Source organism: Poecilia reticulata, chromosome 4, assembly GCF_904066995.2.
Source record: "Poecilia reticulata chromosome 4, P_reticulata-male-v2, whole genome shotgun sequence".
Lineage (NCBI taxonomy): Eukaryota > Metazoa > Chordata > Actinopteri > Cyprinodontiformes > Poeciliidae > Poecilia > Poecilia reticulata.
This window is the reverse complement of record NC_088833.1, coordinates 28,738,009-28,763,239: the sequence shown is the minus strand read 5'-3', so window position 1 is coordinate 28,763,239 and position 25,231 is coordinate 28,738,009. Positions and strand designations below refer to the sequence as shown.

Sequence of the window (25,231 nt, the reverse complement as noted above, 5' to 3'; positions counted from 1 at the left end):
AGAAGATTCCAAACATCTGGCTGGAAGAGTCTCAGAGTTTCAGGACTTTCTGAATAATCTAAGAAAAAAAATCACCATATGAGTCACAAAGGTACGGAGGAGTATTAGGGAATATTAATGAAATAATACAATAAAATTACTAGAATAGTCATAAAAGTACAAGAATAAAGCTGTAGCAGAAGAGTAAAGTCATAAAATCATGACAATAGTTTACGTATTATGACAGTAGAGTCATAATATGAGAATAAAGTCACAACATTACATGAATAAAGTCTTTATGTTACAAGGATGAAGTTATAATATTAGGTGAATAAAGTCGTGTGACAATAAAGTCGATATAATACAAGATTAAAGTCAGAGTATTACGAGAGTAAAGTCATAAAATTAAGAGAATAATGTAAAACAAATATGAGAATAAAGTCACAGAGTTACAAGAATATTATCAAATTATGAGGATAAAATTGTAATATTAAGAAATTAACAATAAACTTATGAGAATAACGTCACAATAATGAGTGTATTAGATTTTTTGGACTTTCTTCTTGTGCAACTTTCTTGTATTCTCATTATTATTTTTTATATTTTCTTGCCGTGACTAATACTCCATTGTCCAGAAGTATTGTTAAATAAGACGGATTTTATGACCAAACAAACCCTAAACAGAATAATTGCCCTTCAGTTATTATTATTAATATTATTTTATATATTTTGTCTCATTGAGCAAGAGAGAGAAAAAAGAAGTAAAAGCTATAGATGACTTGTTAAAGTTTTTCAGAAACACAAATCTAAAAATCACCACACAATCCCAGTTAAATTCGATCAGGACTTTGACTAGGCCATTGTAACATATGGTGTGTGGATCTGAAACCCTTCGCCTGTAGCTCTGGGTGTATGTGGCCACTTATTGACAAAACTACAAATAGACTTCTAGCGCCTTTCTTCTTTCCAGTGATTCATAAACGACATGTTTGTCAAGTTCAAAGATAAAAGCTATTCAGTCATCAGATTCTTCCAGATCAAACATCTAAAGCCTTTACAGAACAGCTGTTCAGTAACGAGATCAAATTACCCATAAAATACATTAAGTTAAAATGGTTCAAGGTGTTAAATCCTTTGGTATGTAGAGTTTCATACTGCAGCTGTAAGCTTTTGGTAATTAAATAGATCAGTGTTCTTTCCTTTTCCGTTTTTCTTCAGTTTGTTTTTCTTATGTTCGTTTGGCAGAAGGAGCTGTTTTTGTTGTTCAGAACGAACATTCTTCTTTTTTTGTGTGACCATGAATCTATCCTTTTTTTTGAAAGCATGATGTGTTCATAGCAGACTTTCATTCTGTTTGGCACAAATGTTCAATTGTCCCTCAAAGAATGAGCTCCTTTTATGCCGCTTGGTCAGAGGTGAATGATCTCACGAGCTGCAGCTTCTGGCCACAACCCGACACTTTTCACTCTTATAATAAGAAATTTCCACAGCGTCTCTAACAGTGAGTGCTGATGTAAAAAATCTGGATAAAGTGTCATCATGTTCTACGACATAAAGGACGTTTTAGTCCAGCAAAAAGTGTTGTTTTTTTTTCTTTGGAAATCCTAAATCGGCGGAGCCTGAGCAGAGGCAGACAGAGCCAACGTGAGCAGGAGCAGGAGACGCCACCTTACTTGTCACACTTTGTCTGGATGCTGGATTCTGACATTTTTCAAAGAGAGCGAGTCTTTTGTTTGCTTCTAACTGTGTAACTCTTTCAGAGTCAAAGCTAAATAATTAAGACACTGCAGACATTCGCTGACCCCCCTGACGCCCTCAGGGACTGTACAGAGGATGGACGGATGAATGTTGAGAGTCATGGACGACTCTCAACATAACCTTTGCCTTTGAGGTTGAAATTAAGACAGTCTGAGTGGAGCATTTAATAGAACTGGAACCGGAATCAAATCTAAGTCATCAGATTCAAAGTTATGACCAGTTAAATCCGTCTCTGACTAAAAGTCCAGAGCTGGAACATTTACGTTTGCGATCGCTGTTGTTGCGATCTGACGCATCGCAACAACAGCTGTGGACGACAAATCTGGTTCTCTTGGCCCACTGGTGGTATATTTTTGCTTAAAAAAAAAACAACAAAAAAAGCAAAACAATCAAGTTGTGCTAGAACAACTTGATTGTTCTAGCACAACTTGATTGTGCTAGAACACAATAAAGGCTGACAAAATAACTCATGTTATTTTGTCAGCCTAAAATAACATGAGTGCTAAAGATGTAGCAGCAGCACAGACGTCCCCAACGACATCGATCTGATGGTTGACTGATCTGAATAACAGATTAAAACAACAAATATGTTTGCTGTTAAGCTCATGTGTCTTGTAGTTGTTAAGTAATTTGGCAACAAAAAAGGCCTTTTGAATTGAAAATGTTGCTTATTTTGTCAATATATGTTGTTTTTTTAAATTACATTAATTACAGACCCTGCAATTAATTCGATTAAAATTTTTAATTGAGACCCACCACTACTTTATTCCTGTTGTAGCTGTCAAACATTGGAAAAACTCATTGCATTACACTTTATTTATTATATTGTCCAAGTATTTACAAGGTGATTGTTTAGAAATATTTCTTTTTTTTTTTGTATTTCCTTTTCAACATTGTAGAATTTCCTTGAAACTTCTTCTCCAACATATCTTTCTCTAACTGTAGGGAGAGTGCACAGATTCCTAAGAGTTAAACTGAAGTCTCACATATTTTCACCTTTGCAGATAAAAAGCAAGAAGAAGAAGAAAAAGAAGAAGAAGAAGGAGAAAAAAAACAAGAATAAAGGTGATCCAAAAGATAGATCTTGCCCTCATGTGGGGGGCAGTGGTTGCAGGGGATATGTATATCTGCAGATAAAGCCTCTGTTCCGAAACAGTATTTACCAGGCCTTTTTAGATACACATCAGCTGTGAAGCCATGGGTCCAGCCTTCATTATGCTGTGTGAATCTTCCCTCATTTAGTCCGGATAGCATCTCCTTTCTTCCACCTCCAAATACCCCTATCCACATTCCCATTCGCTCTGCACAGCTAACAAGCAAGATGCTACTGTTGATGGTGGCATCAACAAATGTCTTTGTTCACTCTTTGTCTGAGACCCCCGTGGTTGTATGTGTGTGTGTGCGTGCGTGTGTGTTTTCATCCTTCTTTTAGCAAACCTAGAAAGAACCCCCCACCCCCCAAAAAAAAAACTAAATAAATCAAAAGGTGTTCCAATAGACGATACAAAACCCGATGAGAAGAAGCGGTGCAAAGACCACCAGCAGATATGACGTCGAGATAACCTTCAGGACTTTTAGAAAGAAGAAAAAACAAACACACATACAATAGGAGGTAGAATATTCTGAATTATTTTAAAGTCTGCTGTCTTCTAAGTTTAAATTTTACTTTAGAATTCCTGATCCTTAAATAACCCCATGTTTCTGGGATGTGAATGCAAATGATGTATTACATTTCATTTAAGCCAGTGTTTCTCAAACTTTTTCAGGGGAGTAATACTTAACACATTTAACAAACACTCACAAAACACCTCACTTGAAATTGCCCCCAAATAACATAACATCTTAATATATATGCAACCTGAGATGAAAATATTAGTCTCTTAATGAACTTATTGTTAATGAGAAGTGTGGTGCTGTTTTGTAAATGTGACAAGACTGTGAACAAGTCTACTGAAAGTGTGGAGACTAACTTTGTTAGGCGCAACGAAGGATTTTATTGTAGGTGTAATATATGCAGTTAGTCAGCAGGGGGCGCGCAGCAGAACACAATATTTTTTGGGTAAGCTAATTGTACGTGTTGTACTTTGAGCTCACGTCACGGCAAATACACGGTTGTCTACAAACAATACCTTGCGGACCACTAGGGGGCGCCCGCGGAGGTTGATTTAAACCAATAAAACTGGTAATTTGCTAAATTAGTTTAACGTCTATATGACTTAAATACGTCAAATTCCAAGTAATGTTTACACTTGCTCAACAAAAATATTGCTGAATTTAAATTTGTAGGACAGGTTCACTCAAATGAAATTGTTTACTTTAACAACTTAGGTTCAAGTTGTTTAGTAAGTTAAACTAACAGTACATCTGGACTGTTTGTCCTATTAACCTAAGTGTATATCCACTTTTACGTAGACATTTCAGAACCGACGGGGAAATGGCTTGTACTTTCATAACTCAGAATGATCTTCTTTATTGTGCATTTGAAATCTCTAAACTCTGGTTGATGAATGTCATACACACTTTAGGACACAATTTGACAGCTGCAGTCATTACAGCATTCAAACAAGATTTATGGAGACTGAGGATCCCCTCTGTCATCTTTGCTGAGACCTTCTTGGCTGCATAATCAGGACTGTAACGGGTCGGAAACTAGTATTAATGTTTAAAAAGTTACAGTTTCAAAAGCACTCCTCCATCCAGCTATTTCATCTTTTTAAATTTGTATTACTGAGATGTCAGAGAAAGCAGCGGATTGATGAGATTTGTCTCTACAACTGTACTCCATATTGGTCCATTTGGTCAGTAATTCGCAGGAGTTACTGACTGTGACAGTGATGAAACAAAAAGATACTGAAATAGTAACGAACGTCTAATATGTAGTTTAACAAGATGTCATATAATGCTTTACCCCATTTGTTGCTCCCACAAAGAAATTTTCTCAACAAGTCTTATGAAATGTATTGACTTATTCCAAGTTGATAAATTCAGTCACTATTAAGATACTAGCCTTACCATTTTCTGCTAGACACTGCACTTTCAAAAAAATAATTCTTAAAAGTTCTGCAAGTTTGACTTCTGCATTAGCTCTTAATAAACTGGTTACAGCTGGATACAAACTTATACTCTTCCTCCATCACACACTTTCTAAGCCATAAATCTTTTGACAGATCTTAACTTTCACTACATTTACAGATTGATTTATAGTACAACCCATATACAGTATCAGCCATAGCATTTCTCCTGAAAACCACACGAGAGATCCAAAATAACAAGCAAAGCAGCTGCTGTTGCCAACTCCTCTGGAAGAAAAGTGTCTAAAAGTCACTCAATAAAGCCACTCTAATTTATAAAGTCATCCATGAGTATGTATGGATGATGTACGAGAAATAAGAATAAGTGAGAAAAAAAAACACTAAATATGCTTAGAACCAAAAATCAACTTTTATTTTATTTGATTACATTTACTTTTTTTCCCAGTGGCCCATTTATAAACATACCACAAGTCACAGTTAATTATTACGAAACTTATTGTTTTGAATATTTTTCATGGGATACAAGCTCCAGTGGCCAATGTACCAAAAGGAGACAAGAGAAATCCAGAGGTTATTTTTAGGCAGTAATTTATAATAGTCAAAGAATATTTGTACATTTTAATTCCCACCCTACCTGTAAGGGAATCGGCTCATTGCCGCTTCGCATACATACGTGATTTATTAGCAGTCCTCATGCCGAGGGAGCTAGTCTGGCTCCTTGGAGGGACTGCTGTTTAAATCTCCTAAAGTCTCTGATAATATCAGAAAAAAATTACTACATGTATACTTTTGAAAAAGGAGTTGCTAAAGGGGCCTGAAAACCTGCTAATTACTATAAAAGCAGCTCAGTCGGCTACAGCAGTAATTATTCAAGTACATTTACAAACTAGCATGCTTCTTTCAAAATTCCTTTTTTAGTGGAAGGAAGGTTTTATTCCAGAACGTCTTATCTTGAAATCCTCCTGTTTTTGTGAAGTAAATGCATGAGATGTTACACATTCCTGCAAGCTGACCCCCATCATATCCCCATCAGAAACAATAAATAGAGGAAAATACGTTTTCTTTCTTCTTCTTTTTCTGCATTCAAAGACAGACTCAGCTTCCTAACAAATGATCAAATCCGGGCCTTTTTCAAGCATAGTTTACATAATCAAACAAAGGTTAGGCATAAATCTTCCTCCAGCAACAATTTCCTCACTTTTTTTTTATGGGTAAGCACCGATTACGTGATGCTCTGCAAACATATAAAACCGCTGCAAAGGTAAGGAGATGAAGAAAAACCTCCTCTCATTGGCAAGATGTTCCTTTTGACACTATTGACATTTTTTCCTTGAGAACATAAGGCCGGGGAAGCATAAACATTGGCTTGCTAGGCGTGCTCTCGCGCTGATGTTAAGATGGGACCGTACCCACATCAGATTTCCGTCATATTTCACCGGCTGACTAGACTAAGCACAAGTCAGAGGTATGAGCCGATAAAGGGTGTCTTTCACACAGCAACAACACGTACCAGTGTGCTTATCGCCTCAGTCCCTAACATGCAATCACAAGGAGGACAGGAGGAAGATTGTTACATTTGTTGATTTGTTTTTTTTTTTCCCTTCTTCTTCTTCTTGGGCTGATAAAGAATGTTGAATCTGAGCAAAAAAATGCCGTTTTTTTTTTTTTTTTTTTTTGTGCAGGCATGACATGAGCCAGCGCTGAGGCAGGTCTAGATTTGCTCCCACGTGTCTTAATGTGAATAAATAGTTTTTGTTGGATGTGCAAATTTATTTTTAAGAAAAGATTTTAATTCTACTTTTCAATTACATGCTTTTACAAGGAATATGAAGTAAAATATTTATAGTATCACGTTTTATTTCCATAAAAATGGCTCCGTTCTGTGCGGGTTTCATCCCAGACTTCCATTTATTCCCTCACTCGTAATGTCAGCAATTAAAAAAAAAAAATCTAAGTTCAACTTTTAAAACCCCTTTTCTCCGGCGTGAAAAACTCCCGAGTTGTAAGGCGCTAATAACGTATTCATCCGTAGGTAAACATCCCTGCCATGTCCTTTATAAACAACGGCGACGAACAAAATGAAAGTGATAATTTCTCTGCCTTTGAGAATTCTCTTCTTTAATTCTGACAGTAAACTCGTGGCTGTTACGGGGTGTTAAGTAGGATTTAAAACTTGTCAGACAAGACATGTTTGAAATTGCTTTAAATAAGTGCACTGTGTTGCTGTCAACCACGGGCTTAGAGGAAAATATCCCCACAATTGAAGCACTCATCTGAGCTCAGAGAGCTGTGCCCCGGCAACCAGCTGCCAGAGCCTTCCTCCTGCTCTCACACTCCACAGCCCTGCTTGGACCCTCAGCACCCCCTGCTGGGCAAACGAGTCCCTTTCTCACTACTCTTATTTGAGCGTCTAGCTGTAATTTTCTGTGTCATACATTTAAAACCAGCATTGACACGTGTAACGATTGGGGAAAGAAGCGACTCTTGTTGATTGACACTTGTCAATCCTGTCTTTCCATTTGTTGACTCCTGCATAAATTGAGCGGAGGAGCGAAGGAAAAATAAAGGCTCTGTTCTCGGATTCAACGAAGTAACCTTGATTCAACTTCCTTCTTTCACTTTTTCCTCGTAGTAAACATTCAAAATATTGTCTTATGTGTTTCCAGAGGAGCTCATCGGGTTTTTATGCCAGTGATTTGAAATTAACAGGAGTCACGGAGCAGAAGCTGTTGAACCAGACCAATGTATGAATGAATTTGTATTTATTAATATATAGGGAGTATTTGCTTTTCCTTGGAGCGCCTATAATGCTCAAACATTTCCACATTACAGCCGTACACTTGTGATAAACCAACACAAAGTAGTAGGGGAAAGAGTTTCAATACGAGGTTTTCATATATATATTTCATAAATATTGTTGCAATATTGTAGCAATACAATATTGTATTGTAAGATTCTTACCATCTTACCTTCTGATGGTAAGAATTAACATCAGAAGGTAATTATTTCCTCTTGAAGGCAATTGGTTGTGTCTTGATTTTATTTAGGGGCATTCAAATAAAAAAGGCTTAACACAAAGTGAATGTCACACTTTTTGTATTTGTATTTGCAGATGATGATTAGTAAGACATATAAAAGAAAGGGGCAGGATTAAAATAAGTTCATACTTCTGCCTACCTCCCTTTTATACAAAGTTATTTAAGGTTTTTATAAAATAAACTAAACTAAAACCATGTCATACCTGTTTTATTCTACTTTACTGGCCTATTTCAAAGAATCCTCTCCCAAAAAAGTAAGTGAAAGTTTGTGTATGCACTAGAATTAATTACTAACAGAAGGCTTTGGCCCAAATATGTTTATAAATGCATCTGAATGCACAGTTCTAACATCAAAGCCATCTTGACCCCAGGAGTTTTCTTACATTCTGTCACACTGCAAGCAGAAAAGTCGCAGTATGGAGTTTTGTATGATAAAACAGAACAGGACAGAAAGTAACACATATTCATGAAGGGGAAAAAACAACAGAAAAAACCTGTAACTTGTGAGGGATAACCAGTTAGTTGTCCTGGATTGTATTGGTGTCAGAGGAAAGTGGGTTGGAAGCTAATGCACACCAGAGTTTACAGATTTTAGTTTTATTTTTACTAAAAAATGTTGAAAGCTATTTCACTTCGTGCCTCATAAATCCCAGCAAAGTAGACGAAAATTTGTGGAACGTGACAAACTGGTAAAAAAAAAAAAAAAAAGTCTACTTATATCAATCTCTAATAATAAAGAAGCGTCGTAGCATTTTGATAACGTCCCTGTAATGCCAACTAGAGTTGTGTTGTAGATTATGACCACTCTCCTTCAGTTTATTTCATGCAGTTCTCTACTGGACAAAAAAAACCTGAAGTAAAATCATTTGAAGAAAAACAACTCTTACAAGTCACCAGCTTGAGCCTTTATCGCTGATTCTGCGTTGAACCTGCCGAGCAGTAATGTTGGTCAGATTTTGGTTCATGCATTACTTTTCTCTGTGTACTGCTGATTTGAGAGCTTATTTTACAGTTTTATCTGCTTTGCCCAAAGAAAATACTTTTTTTTTTCTCTGTGTGTTGATAATGTAACAGACCTTAAATGAAGATCCAAGCATTTTTTTTCTAACATAGATGAATGAAGATGCCAAATGTTTTGGTTCGTTTCTTTTTAGGTTCTTTCTTAAAATAAAATAAAATCTTATAATTCTCCCTTATTTATTCATGTACCATTGTGTAATCTTCAATGCCAGCGTTAAGTCGGCCCCAGACAAATGTCACCTTTTCTCTCCAGACCAGAGGGAAAGGGCTGAAACCAGCTGTTGTCATGTTCTTCGCACAACTTCGTGCGTCGGTGCCGGATCTCGCTCTGTCTCCGAGAAAAGACGAGGGAGAGGAAGAGCCTAGTCGTGATTTAGGGGGCTAAACCTCGGCGGCACCTTGTCCTGTGATCTGCCGCACTCTCCTGCCAAGATGAGTCTTTATCATACAAAGGGATTAGATTGCCCAGTGTAAGTGCCTTCAAGTTATTAGCACCTTCTTATACAAAGTATAACAGCAAACCCAAAGACATTGATTGCAGGGAACAGTTCAAATATGATTTCCTTATAGCTATTAATATGTATGCCTTAAATAGAAGCACACCGCTAAGCAGCTTATGATATTATGAAAAGAATGTTCCCTCAGGGGCATAATATGCCAGCAGTGACAGCAAGGAGAGATTCGTATTTACCCAGATTGGCTGTACTTACGTCAAGCATTCTCAGAAGCTTGTGGGAGGGAAGATGGGGCAGTGGCAACAGCTCGCTCTCGATAAGCACTTACCGTGAATAAAAGACAAGCATGAAAGTGAGGTTTAGCCTCTTTAAAGATTCCCGACCAAATGTAGAGGCAGATAGGGCAGGTGCCTTTGGTTCCGGACGTGATTAGCTGTCTGCGGCGCACTGTTCCCACAGAAATGAGACACAGCGGAGACATTGTCCAAGCTTGTCCAGGTGGGGGACCTGTCATCCCGAACCAGAGCTTAGCACGGCAGCGCTCGGAGCGAAAGATTAGGACCCAGAAATTCAGATTTATTTATTTTTTTATATAAATGCTTAAGTCAAAAGTGCTTTTTTTTTCTCCCCTCCCTTTGCTCCTTCCTCTTGCCTAACATCAGTTTTCATTTTGCTCTCATATTATATTGAACATAAAGACGGGTTTTTTGTGTGCCTTGTGATTGCTTTATAAGCCCTATTTTTTTATATATTTTTTTAGATGCAAATGTTGGAAGGCATCACCAAATGAACTGAGAGGAAATCTGCTTACTTTGCTTAAAAATATGCAATGTGTTCAAAATTAACACTGATTATACTGTAAGTCAATACAACAAGGAAATAATCTGCTGAGGGGCATTAAAAACAGATCCGATAATTACTGATGCGCTGTGTGATTGCAGAAACAACCGGCACACGTTAATTGAAACATATATACATCTATATATATTGATATTTATATTTATAAAGAGAAAATAGGGCAGTAGAATTTGATATAAGGCTGTTTTTCTGTGCTCAGTTAAGGTGGTCTCCGAAACGCTCCATGGACCAGGTGAGCAGCCAAGCATGAAGGGCAATACATAAGTCAGGGGCTTCTATGGTTCAATGTGAGAAAATAAACTAGATATCATCCTTTTTTCTTTTTTTTTTCTTTTTTTTTATAGATAAATGCAATTTTGGTTTCAATTTTAACACCATAAACTCAAAAGATTTTAATATTTTTAAAAAGCTAAACAGTAGAAGTTTTTGTTTTTTCTAAAAAAGTGTATTTCTGTAAAATGATCCCTTTGAGGGGCTTTGAGGGTCAATAAGTCAGATTTACTGCTCCAGTGAGAAGATATCTGTGATGGATTGGTGGGATTATTGGTCAGTGCCAATGACTCAAAGACTGTGTTGTGTGTGTGTGTGTGTGTTTTTTGCCCCCTCCTTCAAACTCGCTCTCCAGCACATACAAGGGGAAATAAAAACAAGTCGACTCTGCCAGAATACTGTATTTTGGTTGTATTTTTTCTTAACAAACAATGTGAAAATCCCATTTTTAGACTGAGTAATCTATATTTCCTTTCATTTAAAGTTATTGTAAAGCACATTTCTACTGTGAGTACGGTGTAGTCACTGCATTACTCAGAAGATTCATAACGCATCATAACATTAATGACAGCATTGGTGGTAAAAAAAAAAACAAAACCATCACATTAACAGTCCTTGCTGGAAGCATCATATAAACTGATACGTTTGCAGCGCTGAGCTAAGTGGGTCAGTGCAAACCTAAATAAGAAATTCTGCTCTCTGCTGTAATCCTAAATACAATAAATAAATAATTGCATAAAAGCAACATATTTCAATGTAATTGGACATTTGGATTCAGTTAAATTACTGACGTAAATGTAGTAAATATGTCAACAGCATTTAAAATGAAAAACAGGTTCTATTAGACTACCTATTACTTCCAGAAGATATTCCTGTCTAACTGAAAATTACATATTTAATTTGACTTACGGTAGTTGTCTTCAAAATAACATTTAAAACACTCGCTATCTCCCAAGAAATAACAGCATCAAACCCAGAGAGTGAGTGGTGTGTTGGATTTTGAAGACTATTATGGTTAGATATAAGGATGTCTGTAACATTTTTGCTTATTATTCTAAAGCTGAAGCTGCTGCTGTACTGTTTATCTTGCCATGCAGGCTGAAATTTTGAAAAACATGTGTTACGTGGGCCTAAACGTGAAGAAATGAAGAGAATTTGTAGAAGGTCAAGTCCTGTCACCTCTTTGAAATATGTGTTGCTTTTAACATTTTCCTGTTGTGAATAGTACACGTATGCTACGATAAATACTTTTATTTATTTTTCCATTATTAAAGTTTGTCTGACCACCTCAGAATGAAATTTAAATCCTCAATGCGTTCAACTATGGGGTTGCATTCGTAAAATTACACAGTCGAAAATTAACAGCAATAATTTGGGTTATTTAGGTTAGTACTCATCTTTTTTGTCATAACAGGAAAAAACATGGGGGGGGGTTCATTTTTCACCATGTTATTCATTAATTTTTAAATATCACAATTTCAAACTAAACATTACAAAGCTAAGTATTTTGCTTCCAAGCTAAATATTTTTTGCTTTATACATGCATAGCTTGACTTATGTATTGCCCTTAGAGCTAAATATTTAGCTTAAAGCTAAATATTTAGTTCTGAGGTAAATTTTAGCCAATATCCAAATTCACTTGATAACACAGTGTTTCTCAACATTTTTTGGCCCAGCGCCCCCCTAGCCTTTATCCAGGTCCCTCACCGCCCCCCACCAAAGAATTTGTAGGCTACTTGCACTGACCATTATTTTATCATTAATATTACTATCACTATTGTAGATGTTTTGATTTTTATGCTTGTTCTGTATTTATCATCAAAAATAATTTCCCAGAGAACAAAAAAGCCATGGGAATAGAAATTATTTTCACAGGGGTCTACAAAAAAATGCAATGAACATTCAACTTAAAATTGGTAGGCCTAACAGCAGCCAATCAGAATGGAAAAAATATTCTTGTTCTTTGCCACCAATCAGAGTGGAAAAAATATTTTTTTCCATTTTCTAGTTGTTAAATATTCCACAAAATGACGTGATAAAAAATTTTCAACATGCCAGTTTAAACTTGGACCTATTTGCAAAACGACTGAGCTTCAGGAGAATGGGACATCAGAGCATCATCCATAAAACTTCACCCACATGGCATTTATTGTGCAAACCAGAGCTTTCAGTGGAAAAACAAAAGTTCCAGATCCTTTTAATGCCATACAAATATGAGACAGAAACATGGATTGCATCTTTATGTAGACCTGTTCATTGATTTATAGATTAATAGTTTTACTGGACAGAAATTACAAAGAACATATCTGGTTCAATCCTAATGAGTCAAATTGAAAGTGTCATGGATTCATCAGCCTCATGACATTAACACTAACATGAAAAATAATATTGAAGAAATAAATATATAAAATCTGATTAAAAACATAAATAAGTGATCAGTTCTTTACTGTTATGGTCTGTAAGATATATTTATTCTCAGTACTACATGTGGTCTCAACAAACTCATGGCACTTCAACAATATTATTTTACCTTTTATGTGGAAATAGTGTCTGTTTATTCTTGCCATACAGTCCTCTGTATTAATTATTGCTCGAAAGGTCTTGCCATACCAGTTTATTCCTCTGTATTTACTTTTGTTTCTTAGTTTATTCTTGCATTTTGTTCTTCGTTCATTTCCATTTAGTTTCCTTTGATTAGTATTATCCTCTCTTGGTTTATTGCTATGTCCACTTTAGTTTCTTTCCTGTTGCTAGAATTATTTTATTGTTTATTGACCATCAGTCATCTTCACTCATCACCTCCTGCGCCGCCTAATCGTCATGTGTTTCACATCATGTGTTGATTTTTCACTGTTCAGCGTCGGATTCTCTGTTTTTATGCCATAATTCACATCTAGTTCGTCGCTCCGTTTTATGTCCCACTTCTGCTGTTTCAGAGTTTTGCTCAATGTTCGCGTCGTTTTTTGGGGGGGTTTTTTTAACCCCCTAAGGTGCGCAGCATTCGGGAAGCGTAACGATGGGCAAAAGGCAGACTGACATAAACCTTTAAAAACAACGGAAACAATTTCGGTATTCTGATTATTGAAATGTAAAAGTGCTGTGTTGTTCTATCACACCCGTTTCATATCGGACCACTTACAGCTCCGGTGTTAACGATATAAAATGAACGCTCTCTATCGTGATATCATCCATGGAGGGATTTCTTCATTTAAATGGGTTCATTTTTCAAAGAGATACAAAGTGAGGGTTTGGTGATTTTAGTAATTACATGTTTATAAGAGCGATTTTCTGTTGTCCATCCACGGAAGCGTGCAGCTTTCAAACGGAAATAAGACACTTTTTAATATAAGCTGCTGCTTAGACATGATCACAGAACTGCCAAAACATATGTACAAAAATACCAGACAAAGTGAATCACAGCAACGTCATCAGCCAGTGTAATGCTAACCTGATGCGGTGAGGCTACCAGTAGCAGGAGCGAAGCTGCGCCAAAAGCTGACAGAAGCTAACAAACACTGAAGAGAAGAAGAGCTGCCATCGATACAGTTGCAGCCAAGCATAAATTAATGTTACACAATACAGTTTTACCAAGTTGCTCAAAGTCTAAACTGGTATTGTTGTGCATTTAAGGTGCAAAGTTTACCTTCGACCAAACACCCCCCACAGGAATCCCAGCTCCCCCCTTTTGTAAAAATGTCCGCCAGCGCCCCCTGCCGTCCTCTGAACGCCCCCCACAGGGGGCGGTACCGCCCACGTTGAGAAACGCTATGCTAATAGCTGGAAGTGGACTGTAAAAATAAGAGTTAGGTTTAGCAAACTTCTAAATAAACTTCTGCTGAGAGTGGTTGGCTTCAATTTTCCTCTCGACATGTGCAACATTTCAGATTTATAGAATGAGCCGTTTTAGCGACAATACAGATGTTTACCAGTGGATCCACAGCAACAGTGACTGTAGCAGTGATTCAGTCTCACCAGCAGGAGCTTATAAAGAGGTATGAAAGCCCCGGTTTTTATTTTGGTAGTCCACTTCCGGTTATTGGCAAGTGAATTAGCATATTAGCTAAATATTTAGCTCTGAGCAAAACATTTAGTTCACTAACCTCAGATTTACTCACCTCAGCATGCTGAGTTCTTTTAAGTGACTCCAATCAGAAAGTTAGTCAGAATCCATTTTTTGACGTGTTAGCTAACTGACACGCCAAGTGTTTGTGTGGCTGTATGAAACAGAGCTCATCACAAAGGACACCCATGACAGGACTTCATGCTTCACAAAATGCGATTCCTTTCTTCACATTTACACCTACATGAAACTGTTTTTAGACAGGCCAACGTGCATCATAAGAAACACTGACAGCAGCTTAACCGCTTTAGTCCTTCATTCTAATGTGCTTTATCAAAATCTCACAACAGCATAGGAGCAGAAAGTGATAACTTTTATAAGACTTGTCTGGGCAGAAAGTGCTGGTCCCAACCAGCAGTGTTAATGGGAGTGAGCAGTTGTAACTGTGTTTGAACAAAGCAACATAATTATTCTGTAATTTTTATGGTGCAGAACATAATAGTGTGGAAGTTTTTGGTCACAATAGCTCAAATTTGTCTTAAGTTTTCATCCGTTTTTAATTAAAAATACATATGAGGTTTCAATCTAATAGAACAAGCTAGATAGAACAATGCTTGACAAGGTAGCAATGCTGGAAATATAAATGAATCAAGAATGAAATCTCTTATAGCACAGGAAGAGGCAGAAGAACAACTTTGTATGGGTAGCAAAACTAATTAGAAGGTTATCAGATAGAAAGGTGACAATTTTAGGCAGTCTCAATGTAAAATTGTGGTAAACAGTTTTGGAAATGTATTTCCAAAACCTGTCCAATTTAAGTTGCACAAGTTAAATTTTGTCCAACTTAAAAATGCAAACTATCAGCAGAAATGTTATCAAGTTCACAATAATATATTAATGCAAAAAAAGGTAATTATTTAGGTGTTTCTGAGTGATGTAATGATTGTCAATTAAGAGCATTAATTTTATTTCATAAATCATTTCATCCACATTAAATTTATGTGAATAGAATCAGTAACATTTAAATACTCTATACAAATAAAATACAATTAAGTAGTTAGATAAAGAGGATGTTGATATGTAAGAAAATACTTTGAGGTGGATAAATACGTATTTGGTGGATAGTTTACAACAGGCACAAAGTGCTTCAATGCTGGTGTTACTCAGAACACCAGCATTGGTGTTCTGAGTAACTATTGGAAACAGGTTGAAAAATCCCACCATTTACTCATATTATTGAAAACTCAAAAGCTATACCGTGTTTACTGAAGAAACATATATACATTATAACATTAGAAAAGTCAAGAAGCCTATAGTACAGTGCTTCCACAACTTTATAGCAAGGTGTGGAAATGGCAGCTAACATGTTAGCAACTACAGCTATATGCTATACTGTCATCGTAGGTTCAGCAGAGCATCACCTTAAAGTCATTTTTAGTACTTAAAACTATAGCTAAGTACCACAAGCTGGCAAAATGTAATGCATAAATATGAAGAAGGACCCCTGTAACACTAATCCTTTTATTCCAAAACAACATATTTACCTGATGGTGCCTTTGACTGACTTCAGTTCTGGCTAGCTAACATGACGCACATTCCAGGTAGAAACAGCAGCAACAGCACTGATAACGCTAACAAAGCCGACACAAAAACAACCATGTTAATCAGAGCAGAAATGTACCATGAGCGTAAAAAATTAACTAAGCCCCCGGTTAATAATATATCATTAGCAAACTATATTTAAAGAATCAGCATGGAAATGCTGTTATGCTTACAGTTATTGTCTTTATCGTTAGCCCAGGTAAGAACCCTGCTTATTCTTCACAGTACTCCAGATATTGGGTATATATAACAAATATTTAACGCATTATCAGATGATTCCATTGAATGTGGTGGAGGGGGGGATTTTCTACCTGTCTTAGCCTCGGTACAAGGTTCAGTAATGAAGTGTGCTCCATGAAAGATTGTAATTTTGAGCTCCATTTAAATGAATACCACAGTATTCTTAGGTTATCAGACTGGTAAAGTTCAGTCAACAAATCCTGAAAAATACCTGCAATGTTTAAACATATTCAATGACAACTTGCGTCCAAATCGAGTTGAGCTACGGTGAGCGCTTGTATAATTGTATTTTAATGTACATGATGTAAGTAAATTAATACAATTTTGAGTAGAAACTACTTTTAATATCAAGAGTTTGTTCTTTTACAAACTATGTAGACTCACGTTGAGCCCTTCTGACCATGGAACTCCAAGAGTTTACAACAAATTTTACCACTTGCCACTTGGACTTGACTGATATCACTTTTAGAAGTAAGTTAAATTTTCATGTAGAGATCATTTCTAATTTAAGTAAACACATGCTGAAGGGGTAGAAATTAGATTTCATTATATACTAATGATATGATAGCATGACATTTTTGCATGTCTCGCTCAAAACCCACAGCTACTCAATCAACATGGAGGACATGGCTGTTGAGAGAGCATCTGCCGAGGGTTCTGTTGCCATATATTTCTAAAAAAAAAAAAAAAAAGAAAGAGAGAAAAAAATCACACACACTTCCAGGACATGAAACAGCAATTAGCATGTCACTGTCACCCATCCACACACACCCACTTCAATTTGGACAATTTATTCATGCATTTATCGTACCGAAGCGTGTAAAAGAACACTTCGTAGTTACAGTATGTTCGCTGTTTAACCTTTCATTTTGGGGGGAGGGGGGGGGGGGCAAACTGTGGAACAATTTCTCTGTCAGCACTATCGCTCAAGTGTTTTGCATATACTGTCATGGCTGCCTGCCGAGCGCGGGTGACCAACAGCAAAGAGCTCCGGGGCGTTCAGGCTGATGTGCGTGCTTGCATCCAATCACATCTGTCACAGTCGCAGCATTCTCTGGGGGTCAGATCGAGACGCGCTGATATTTCACGCGGCCCATTTCTACTGAGCATGTTGCAAATTATAGAAATTTTCACGTCATAAATGTAGTCTATGGCAGAATTAGAGCAGTCATATTTCTTCAATTTCTCATCTCAGATATCAAAATAAATTGCGCCGTGGCCGGACGACGCATTATAAACGCGGCGATACAGAAAATGCTACAGTGGGCCAGGCAGCCACAGAGAGAGGCCCGGTCTGTGCTGTTAGCTATCCACACAATCACAGTTTTGCAAAGTAGCCCTCGCTGGGTCAATTTGCTCTGTTGTGGCAAATAACAAAAATATGGTAATATTCGTATTGGTATTGCACTAAAGACCTCCTGAACAGGCTCCAACAATGATCACACCATGACCCTAATATTTATTGACTCAATTATCCTTCTATCTCCACATTTTGACCGTACACTTGGACTACTTATTTGTCCTGTGTAAAAGATGAAAGCAGGTGAAAAGTGCAGTGTGGAGCAAAAAAAAAAAAAAAGAAAAAGAAAAAATGAGAGAGAGAGTGTCAAAGAGTTTCATTTAGAGGAGGAGGGGGGTATTATGAGCACATTTATCCAAAATTGGAAAATAATGAAGAAAGATTAAAGCCCTCCCAGTATTTTTCGCTCTTCCCAAATGGACAACCAGTCCTATAGTTGACAATGGGCCGCGGAGAGTTCCAGACACTATTATGTGCCACAAATGAGGGAGTGACAATGTAAAAGCCTCTTTTGGGGAGATAGAGGGAAGGAAAGTTGAATGTGGCGTACTCGTGCACATCTCCTTTTGTAGTTTTTCCATGTATTTTTTCTGTTGTGCCGCAACAAGACGGGAGATAAGCACTCACAGTCTTAAATGAAGCAAAAAAAAAGGATGGATTTTTTTTTTTTTTTACATCCTCCATTATGGCTGTTATTAGACTACGCATTTGCAAGTGTGTTAGCTCCACCTAGACTTGCCATTCTGACCTCAACTTTTCTGTTTCGCCCAGAAGAGAGAAAAAAAGTGCCGCTAACACAAACAAACACATGCACCTGCTCATTCAGTATCCACTGGCCCTTGATTGGCTTATCAAAAGCCTGAAAAATATTCTTTATTAACTGTTTTTATTACATTTTCCCGGAATAAATCAATTTGTTTGAACTGTGGGTGCAGTTTAAGGTGCACATGACAGCTTGAGCATTATGTTCAGATGGGGTAGGAGGGGAGCGAGATGAGAACTACAGCCCCCCATCACCTCAACCTTAAGCTGAGAAAATACAGACAACCAGGTCACAGAAATTCTGTCACAAGTTATTGGGCACCTAAGAGTGTGGGAAATCCTGTGGTGCAATATTATTCTCTGTAAATCTCAGACTGTGAATAACACAAGCCAAGCAATTTAAGCAGGAAGGTCATAGCAAAGTAAAGCAGGAAAATTGCCAGAAGAAGAAGAAGAAAAAAAAACAGGCTTTCTGAGAGAGTGAAATAGACGAGAGATGAAGGAAGATGAAAAGTTGACGAGCTAGCCGGGCAGGTCTACAAAAAGTAATGAATATCCCTCGGTGTGGAGTGATTTTGAGGAACTGTCATTCTGAATGAAGTGAGATAAAAATTATATTTCTCCCAGATAAAAAAAAAAATCTCAAACCATTACAAAAGTAGAAAGGACACATGTCTGCCTGATGCTGCCCTTAATCCAAGACAAGGCCTGACAGCCGGCACCATCAAATGTCAGAGCGGCTGAAGCATCAAAACACAGTGATTATACAACACATATGAGAGAAATAAAAATAGACTATTCAGTGGGGGTGGGTGGGGGGGGGAGTCCCTCTATTTTGGAATACAATATAAATATGGACTTTGTATTTAAAATAAATCTCCATTAAATGTTAATAATCTTGCCAGTTCCATAATTTTTTCTTAAAAATAAGAAAAAAATTGTGATTAATAGGTTCAGTGAATGTCAGAACTTTATATAGCGTGTATTCTCAGTAAACAGCTGCACCGAAACACTTGGACTTTTCTAGTGTGTGCTAGGGCTGTGTAATAATATCGATTTTGCGATATATATCGATATATTCTTTCCTAGAAAAAAAATCAATATTCATCCACAAGTATCGTAACATCCAACTGTCACCTTGCTCACTCACTGCTTGCTTCGCTGGGAGAGTGATTAGGTCATCAGGCTTAGAGTGATTCCGTCAGATGTTAAGTGTTGAGGTTAAAAAGGTATCAAACTATTCAGAGCAGGTACTTGGTGCACTTTATATACTTTACAAATGCATGTAAGCTACAGTTTGTACTGTTTGAATTAAAAGAAACATGTTTTCTCACCACTTCTTTGATTCATTTTGTCCAGCTGTCGACTTTAAGTCTGTGTCCATGTCCAACCAGAGCCAGGTATTGTGTAGTTGGTGCTTTTAATCAGTTTTCAGTAAAATTAATTCAGTCCAACTCTATAACAGTCACAAAATGTCACTCTGTCCCTCTAAAATATTTCACAAAATCACAAAAGTGTATTGAATTGTATTATTTGCTGAATATCGCAATATATATTGTATTGTGAGCAGAATATCATGTATCGTATCTTATCGTGAGATTATTGTATCACTACAACCCTAGTGTGTGCTATGCCTGACAGTAAGCGTAAACGGAGCGGCGCTGCATTGAATGGGTGATTGGAGTGTTATTATGTGTTCCGGTTTTTTAATCGAAAGTGGAAATGTCCTGTTTTTTAGATGGAAAATTTCACAGAAAGATCTCTAGAACCGGGTTCTGAGTCTGTGACCTGGTTTTTGGGTGGGCCACCCACTTTCCCCAATGACCGCTGGAGACACCAGTCACCAACTAACATGCATAAAAGTAAACTAATGACGGAGCAACTAGGAGATTATGTGTTATTTTCCTTTAATAAATGCTAAAAAGTAACAATTTCCTCTGTGTTTTCAATAACTAATTCAAAACACAGTGAACTGACCAGGGATGCACTGATGTAAATATTTGGACCAATACAAACATCTGATATTAGTAATGCGAAAACCAATATTTGTTGAAATTGTATATATCAATCAATCAAGTTTATTTGTTTAGCAAATTTCAGCAACACAGCAGTTCAAAGTGCTGTGTTATCATGAAAGCATAAACACATCGTGAACACATCACACAGTCAACAGTCGTGAAAACCAAAAACAGACGTTACATTTTGACAAGAGCCATCATTAAAATCATCAACACCTCAAACACTAATTAAAAACAACTTTATGAGCAGCTGGCTTTTTATTCTGGATTTAAAGGAACTCAGTGTTCCAGCTGTTTTGCAGTTTTCTGAAAGTTTGTTGCAGACAACTATACCGCTACCCTTTCGAAACCATTAAAAAAAAAAATTATGTATCGGTTGTTTTTACCGCCCAGTTTTACTCATAACCCCGATACCGGTATGTTAAAAAGTGATTGACATTGGTTAATATCGATGCTGATGACATATCATCCCTCCCTACTCAGAAACCATAGCAACCATGTAACCGGGGAAGCATGACCATGGAAAAGAGATGGTTCTCTGTCACTTGTGAACCAAAGACGTTTTCTGTTGTCAGAGAGAACTGCACATGTTCTCTCTGACATGTACAGTTTGAACCTGTGGGGAAATGAAGCTGTACACCATGGTCAATGAAGTGATTCAAGATTCCCATTTGATACTTATTTAAATCCAGACAGTGTTTGATCAGCTCTAGTTAAAAGTCTAAGCTACTTCAGACTCATCAAACCAGAATTGAATCATTTTACAGCAAACAGATTCTTTAAACTTGAAAATTCATTTTATGTACTGTTAAAATACTAATTTTACTATTTTTTTATTTTTACTGATTACAGATGCTATGAAACAAAGTTTGTATTTATTAAAAAAAGGCATAAAAATGGAGAGCTAGACTTTTTTCATAAATAGAGGTACATTGTACACTTTAGATATTTGGAGACAGAGAAAGAGAAATACATACCCCAAGAATCTTGAAATGTATTCTCTTTACCAGGGTTGTGAGAAAAGTATGGCCTCATTCTTTCCATGTAGTTCTGATCAATTATTTTAACAGTCACTGGGTGACTGTTAAAAGAAGAAAGTTCTCCTGGGAGAACTTTCTTCTCCCAGGAGAACTCTCCCAGGGAGAGTTCTCCTGGGAGAACTTTCTTCTTGAAAGACTCTTCTTGATTTTTTCAGTATTCTAGCCAGAACAAAATTTTCTCTTGTTCTTGCAGCTTTGAGTAGACAAAACAAATTTCTTGGTGCATGCGCAGTATGTCAGTACAAGTCTCAGAGCTGCAGTTTCCCCCGCGACTCACCCACTAATCTCCTTCAGACTAGCCAGCAGCAATTAGCAAACAGCTGGTGGAACTGAACATCTGCTGAGCTCATTATGTGAGCTACTTCGCAGTGAAGCGCTGATAAAAACGTTGTTAAAGGGTAAATAGAGGAGCCATGTTGTGCTGATTTCCTGAAGGCGGAGTTTCAGGAAGAGTAGGAGTTTTTTTAAAGAGACAGAGACCCAATTTCAAGGCATTAAATTGCAATGTCAAATTTTTAACTTTTAAGTTATATATGACACAATGTGCCTGGAAAGTACTTAATACTGGCCCTTTAAAACAGTGGTATCAATCTCCAGTCCTTGAGAGCCAGAGGCCTTCAACTTTTAGATGTGTCCCTTTTCCTACACACTGGAATTAAATGGTGAAACTGTTTCACTAGCATGCCGCCAAGCTCTGCTAATGACTTAATACTGGAGCCAGGTGTGCTGAAGCAGAGACATCTAAAAGTTGCAGGACATCGGCTCTCGAGAACTGGAGCTTGAGACCCCTGACAAATATTTACGATGACTAACGGCACCCAAAGTACCACCAGTGGCGAACAATTGAACTAGTTCTTTTGTCCAGCATTCCATTGTGTTCATTGCACAAAAAATCCTTGAAGAATATCTGAGTTAGAATCAACACTACGAAGCTATAAGCTCTACGGTCTGCATTACGTCCGCAACCAACCAAACATGGGAGTGGGGGAGGCTAACTTTTTCCTCCCACCCTCCTTTCCACAGTCCCCCACTTTTTTTATATATATATTTATCAGTTCAACCTCTTTTATGCAGTGGCGAATGAATTGAGCAGCCATAGATTTCGCCTTGTGTCGCACAAAACAAGGTGTCCTTCGTGGGAGAATACAGTCATGCTTCTCATTCCAAAGTCTTAGTGCTTTTTCCTTGAATAAATCATCCACCTCTATTGAATCCTTTTCATTCTCCTACACAGGCCCCACCATTCAGAGTGAAAAGAAAAGGACTCTGAATTACTTCAAGCTGGAGAGTTACCTTGCAAAGAGGGGAATTAAGGACCATTTGCCAATATTGTGGATCAACTATGCGGGGAAGAAAAGCGGCATTCTTGTGTTACCTGGCTGGGGAATAAAGCCACAATGGACTTCAAACAAGAAACCAGCGCACAATCTGCCGACTGATTTTTTACCTGAGGGACCTTGGACTTTTTTCTTTTTTTTTTTCCACAACAAACAGTTTCCAGCAACGACGAGCATAAAAGAGAGCGTCTGAATAGTTGTATTACCCTCCTGGCCTTTGTCGGGAAGAATGCGGGCCATTCATTGTGCGTCAATGGGTGACCCCCAGCCTTATAATTCGTCGGCGTGGAGCCGCGGAGTAAACAGCTGCCTTCAGAGACTGTTGTTTTTTGAGAGCTGTTTAGGCAAGGTTTATAATTCGGAAAGTTTTTCCGCATATTTTGGGAGCTATAAGCTCCTTCACGCACCCTTGTCTGTTGAACACTGGTTGAACCCATTGAAACAATGCAGAGAATCGCAGAAATCAACACGCACACACATCTTCCTGTTGAGGCGACAGAAAATCAGAGGTGGCAATACAAAACATCCAGCCGGTAAAATCAAATAATCTTTCAGAAGAGGCTTCAAAGTGAATATGCAGGTGTGATGTTTGAGTCGGCTGACTAACCCCGGCTTGCTCTTCTAGGTGCCCGCACTCCCCCCCCACCTGAGTGACACTCTCTTGAGCTCTGCTCCAGTTTCCAGGCCCTCTAACAGCGAGATAAGACTCTTATCACCGCCAGGAGTGAAGATTTGGCCTCAATCCAAGGGGAACCAACGGAGCAGCAAAACCACTGTCTAGACACTTAAAGTGAACTAAAAGCAACAATGCTCCGTTTGACAGGAAACACTAAAGGGCTGTCGCTGCGGCACGGCAAGTCGTGGAAGCTGTAGTTCAGACAATGTCATTGTGCAAGAGCGCCTCAGCAGATCCCTTCCTTTTTCCCCGGACTACCCCTCTTTTTTCTTCTTCCCCCCCTCATCGCCAGCTAGCATGAAACCTTTGCAGTTACAGAGGAAGAGATGCTGGAGAGATCTGATAAAGTACAGAACCAATACCTGGTTTATGACACACATGGAGTTATATGAAGATATATATAGTTTTTTTTTTTGTTTTGTTTTTTCCATTTCTCAGCAGTTGGGCTTGCTTGAATGGAACACTTTCAATACGTCGACATACAAAGTAATAATTCCACTCAAGCTAATTGCGTTCACGCAACAAACAAAGGACGTTTAGATTAAAAGGTTTCGGGTGAAAACCACAGGTGGTGTCTGTATGTCGGATAGTAGAGGTGAAGATCTGCCTTAGAAACAAAGCTAAACGACGAGAGATAGCAGCTAGCTAGTTAGCCAGCAGGCGGTGGCCGGAGCGTGCAGGAACACGAGTCTCTGCTTGTCATCTAACTCAGGAACTCAAGTGGAGGTTTTCCCACATTTGTGGTGTTAAGAGGTAAAACAAAAACCCAGACGTGTTCGAGATCTAGAGATTGTTTTAGATGATGACACAAAAACACAGCAACCAGAAGCAAAATTCTGCCTTCAACCCTGTCGTCCCAATGCTTTAATTACTGATCTGCAGGGCTTGACGTTTCGAACCCGTGCTGCATCTCTTAAGGGAGTAAATATCACAGGGACTGATTAGTGGATGTGATTGCAATCTGGTCTGCATGCTCCACAGAAACTGAATGATAATGTAGAGAAACCGTCAAAATAACGGTGAGCTAAGCATGAAGAATTTTGATTGAGTCGATGGGAAACTTTTTGTTGACATTTTTCTTGTAAGAATAAACTATAAGAAGGGGAATGGAATAATTTTTTTTGGCCGCATGTGACCCCTGCTGGTCACTCGGCTGGATTTCTCTGCTCCTTTTTAACCACTCAAGTGCTGACAAAGTGAAAAGATTCCTACAGCAATGTGGAGGCGAAGATTCTCACTTTGGTGCTGGAAACCCGGGCAACTGGCATTTTGCTCTGAGTATTTTACTCTGTAACATCTCAAGTGTTGTAATTTTGGCAGTAATTAGAGGTGAATTGTGTCATCAGCCCATTGTGCTGCAATTAAAGGCATGACTTTACTGTAATAATGATGCGTAAGAGGCTGTGGAAATGTGTGAGTGTGCTACATCACTGATTAAATTAGATCTAAAAGTGGAAAACAAGGTTGCCGAGTGGTTCAGGAAAAATGTTCACAGCAGCCTTTTATTATTAAATAGTATCTTAACTCACAGTTTAATTATGTTTATGAGGGATTGTTGACATCACTGGCAACAAGCATACAATGATCACAGTCACTAATGATATCAGTTACAGCTGATGTAAAGGCAGCAGTAAAGCAGATTCACTGAATGTGAACACATCTTCGTTAAGATAAAGAGATTTTACACTGCAAAAACACAAAATCTTACCAAGTAATTTTGGTCTAGTTTCTAGAGGAAGTATTTCAATGCACTTCAAACAAGACAAAGCTAACTTATAAGTAACTT

The 25,231-nt window shown here is 37.8% G+C and overlaps 2 long non-coding RNA genes across 2 annotated transcripts in view; one reads left to right on the top strand and one right to left on the bottom strand.

Annotated features, from left to right (window-relative positions):
• LOC103463966 (uncharacterized) overlaps positions 1-25,231 on the bottom strand; it is a 119,930-nt gene that overhangs the window by 88,551 nt on the left and 6,148 nt on the right. The window lies entirely within an intron of this gene.
• On the top strand, positions 368-24,210 carry LOC145551502 (uncharacterized). Its single transcript, XR_014087362.1, has 3 exons — positions 368-1,699; positions 2,742-2,802; positions 22,667-24,210. It is a non-coding gene; the product is annotated as an uncharacterized LOC145551502 (long non-coding RNA).